This window comes from Tinamus guttatus, unplaced genomic scaffold, assembly GCF_059628265.1.
Source record: "Tinamus guttatus ecotype Peru unplaced genomic scaffold, ASM5962826v1 Tinamus_guttatus_pri_ptg000140l, whole genome shotgun sequence".
Taxonomy (NCBI): domain Eukaryota; kingdom Metazoa; phylum Chordata; class Aves; order Tinamiformes; family Tinamidae; genus Tinamus; species Tinamus guttatus.
In genome coordinates this window covers 1,326,610-1,330,560 of record NW_028288674.1, presented here as the reverse complement: position 1 = coordinate 1,330,560, position 3,951 = coordinate 1,326,610, and the positions used below count along the sequence as shown (strand labels likewise).

The 3,951-nt window shown below is 54.9% G+C and overlaps 1 long non-coding RNA gene across 1 annotated transcript; it reads right to left on the bottom strand.

The window, feature by feature from the left end:
• Window positions 1-380: 380 nt before the first annotated feature.
• On the bottom strand, window positions 381-601 carry LOC148595218 (uncharacterized). Its single transcript, XR_015913215.1, has 2 exons — window positions 535-601; window positions 381-460 (listed from the first exon to the last, which is right to left on the bottom strand). It is a non-coding gene; the product is annotated as an uncharacterized LOC148595218 (long non-coding RNA).
• Window positions 602-3,951: the final 3,350 nt, after the last annotated feature.

Here is a 3,951-nt window from a genome sequence, read left to right as displayed (position 1 = left end):
GACCATCTCTGTGCTTACACGCTGGGATGGGAGAGGTAAAGTATTTTCTTATGCTTGGACAGCACTGATGTACAGTCTTTTTTTATCCACACCACTTGTGATATTTTGCAGATGGTTTCCTTAAAACTTGAGGAAATACTTGAGGAAAACAAGTACAGAAAACAACCCAAAACCCAACAAAGCTTTGCATGTTCCTGTATTTACCTGCCTTTTCTCCTTTTCACTCTGCACGGGAATTCTTGTATTTATTCAACTGAAATGTCTCTCCTCTCTGCTTTGGGTTTGACAACGTTTTAAAGCCGCTTAAGAACGGGGCCTTCAACGAGGATTTTTGCTTCAAGTGCAGTGAGGGCTGAGGCGGCTCATGGCGCACAAGCGGCTGCAGCTGCTTCCCGGGACTTGAGGGGTCTCGCCGGCTCTGGTTTTCTGTCAGGGAAGAGGCAGAAACCAACCCAGAGACCTAACTAAATAACTAAAAATCGGTAATTAACGGCAGCACCGTCGAAGCAAGCCGAAGGGAGAGGCGCTGGGCACCGCGCTGGCCGCGAGGGGCGGCCGCCCCCCGCAGCCGCCATTTCAGCCGCGGCCCTGAGGCGCCAGCGAGCGCGGCGGCTGCAGCCAGGCGGGAGCAGGAGGAGGAGCGCCGGGAAGGACGGACGGAAGGAGGGAGGAAGGAAGGAAGGGAGAAGGAGGAGGAGGCAGAGCTGGCAGCCGGGCAGGGAGGGGGCACTCGGCACCGCGGCGGCGGCAGAGGAGGAGGACTAAGATGGCCACCAGCCGCCGCGGGCAGCGGCGCCGTTGCCCGCACCCCGCCTCGCGCGGCCCCCTCGCCTCGGCCCGGCCTTGATGGGGCCGGGGCGACCCCGGCGCCCGGACGCTGCAGCGGCGGAGGAGGAGGCGGAGGCGGCGGCGGCTCCCGGCCGAGCCCGCCCGGGCCGCAGCGGGGGAGCCGCCCTCTCGGCCCGGCCCGCACCGCCCCGCCGCGGCCACCCGCTCGCCTGAGCCCGGGCCCAGCGCCCCCGGAGCGGAGCGACGCGGAGCGGAGGGGCCGCCCCGGCGCCGGCAGCGGGGCCGGGCCGGGCGCAGCGGCCCCGCCGAGCCGAGCGGCGCCGCGCGCTGCCTTCGCGGTGAGTGACCGCCGGGCCCCGCCGCTTTGTGCGCCGGGCGCGGAGCGCTCCGTGCCGCGGGCGGGCGGGCCGGGCGCTCGGCGCGGGGATGCAGCGCTCTGGGCGGCGCAGGTGGCTCCAGCGGCTCGTTACCCCCGTGCGGCCTTTCCTCTCCTCCCCCCATATATAATGTGTATTTACGCGTGTCTCTTATTCTATGTACGTTGGCGTTTGTCGGCTGTGCCCCCCCGCGGCGGCGCCCGGCGGCCTTTGTTGCCGCCGGGGCGGGAGGCAGAGAGGGAAGGAGCGGGGGCTGCCCTGGCACCTGCCCCCGCGGGCGCTCGGCTGGGGCCTCCGGGGAGGGAGAGCAGGAGGCGATGGGGGTTTGAGCCCGATTTAGAGAAATAAAGGCTTTTTTTTTTTTTTTTTAATCATCGTTATGAATCTTAATTGTGTTTGCTTTGGCCGCAGCCCTTGAGGCGCAGAGCCTGCGGCACAGCTGGGAAACGCGAGCGGGGCCTGCGAGTGTCGCCCCCGGCGCGGTGGCATCGCCCCTGAGACGAGGGGCAGCAGCACCCGGCGGTGGTCAGGGCCTCCCGGCCCGTAGCGACCTGCTGCCGGCCTCGAGCGCCCGCCCGGGGTTTGGATCCGCAGAGGGGGTGCCCTGGTCCCCGCGCGTTGTTCACCTTGAAGGATGAGGACCGGGGTTTCCGGCTCTGGCTGCAGGTACCCGCAGAGAGAGGGAGAAACCTACAGCAGCCACGGTCTGTGAAGGACCGAGCGTGTTTATTTTCACCTGTAGTTTCGTAATTAAGCTAATTGAAATTCCTGGTTAACATGAGTAGCTGTCAAGGATTTCGGTGTGGATGTGTGAGTCAGGAGCTTGTGTTACTGATTGAATTTTGGTTGTTTGGCACCGTGGGATTGTGACAAGGTCTGTGCACATACACACGCTGGAGTGTTAGATTTACCATGGCAAAATGGCAAGTTCCCTGCTCAGAAAAGTTAATTTTGAGTGTTGTAGCAAGTGAGAATGAAGGAAGGAGGGAATGCGCGGGATGAGCTGTGCCAGAGCTCTGTGCCCGTGCACACCCCCGTGCTGGCTGCAGGTGCGTCATGCAGATGTCCCTAATGATGCTTTGCAACGTGTGGTGGTCTTGAGAGGATTCACCTGGCCTTAGGAGCTGCGTTTTGCTCCTGAGCTAACAGGCTGTCCTGCTAGCTGGGGCCAGAGAGCCCCCTTGATCGCATCCTTGGTGCGTGTGTCCGCGACAAGCCAGATAACACAGGCACGGGTACCTGCACCTTGGCAGTGCCCTTGGTGTGATCGGTACTTGTGTAGCGTTTTGCAAGTTCGACAAAACGTGGTCACTAACAAGAACCGTTGGTATGCTTTCAGCATTTGTGAATGAGAAGTGTTAAAACTGCTCCGTGAACTGGGTGATCCCAAACAACAACCCAAAATTTCCCTTACGTTTTTAGGTGGTAGGTAGGTATGTTTACACAGCAGTGTATTTGGTACTGGAAAGGTGCAGCCGTGCGAATAGGACGTTGCGCCTTTGCTGTATCACCCCAGTGAAAAAGTACTGGCAGCCCAAATGTGGGTGCAGCTTTGGGTCTGCTGTGTGGTGTTGACTGGAGCCAGCTCTGGAGAACTGAACACTTTGGACAGCAACAAAATCTGGGTATTCCTCAGCCAACCCAGAATATCTGTTATAGTACAACAGCAGAGTATCAGGCAACGGTACTCTGCATTTTGGTAGGAACTGGACAAGCTTGTCAACTTTTCCATTTTTCTACGTGGTTTCTAGGTGCTAGTCTTCTAAAAAAAAAAAAAAAAAGTTACATATGTTTTGGATTAAATGGTTACATTGAATTATATTCTACTTCTTAGCAAGGTTACTATCTATTCAAGTTATTTTGAAATACATTAAGTGCAACATTGTTGTGAATTTCTTCAAAACCCACTCGCAAATGTATTTTAAATTGCAGTTTAAATGAGAGTTAATATTTCTAGTAGATTCTCTTTTCTTTATTTGCAGTTCCCAGGCAGCTACTTTATAGTATTGTGTGATAGCAGTGCTATCAGGAAGAAACTCTCTCATTTTTTGCTTTCAGGATAGCAATGAGAAGGTATGAAAATTTATTATCGTTCTTGTATTTTCAACCCGGAAATAAATTTAATTCAGAAAGCTGCATTATGTTCCTTCATCTGCTACGTGAAGTAGCTTAGAAGATATGCTGAAGGCCAGGTGGGTAGGCACGAAAACCTTGGCTTTTAGCTCCATGGCACTGGAGCTAAACTGTCAGTAGCGCTAAAGTAGCAGCAGTAAAGCAGAGAGGCCCTAGGGACATACTGATGTGTGGTACTGTTCAAGCTAGCAATGTGTTTCACGTGGCTAAGTCTTGCCTTGTTAATTATTTTGTAGTTTTCTTTAAGCGTTCAGCTGGGCTTTTTAGCATGTGGAGAGACTCCAGGCTGCTTTCCTGTGCAGAAGGGGTGATGGTTGTGGACAGGAGCCCTGCTTGTTGTTGAAATGCTCGTAACTGTCATGAAATAACATCAGGTTACAAGCTTTGGTGCTTGTTTGTTTCCCAGATGTTGATGTTGTAGAGTTTTGACTTTTGTGGTGCTAGGTCATGGGAGTTTGCTCAGCTTTCTGAAGATCCGCTAAGCTGGAACAGGCAAAGAAAAGCCCATCGTTGGCCTCTTGTTCGCCTGCTGCAGACCAAATCTGCCGATGCTGACCAGCAGTTTTGTTACTGTTGGTAAGTGATTTCAAGTTCCTGTTGCACAAGAGGGAACGTATCATCCCGCAAGCCAAAGGCCACAGCTGAAACTTCC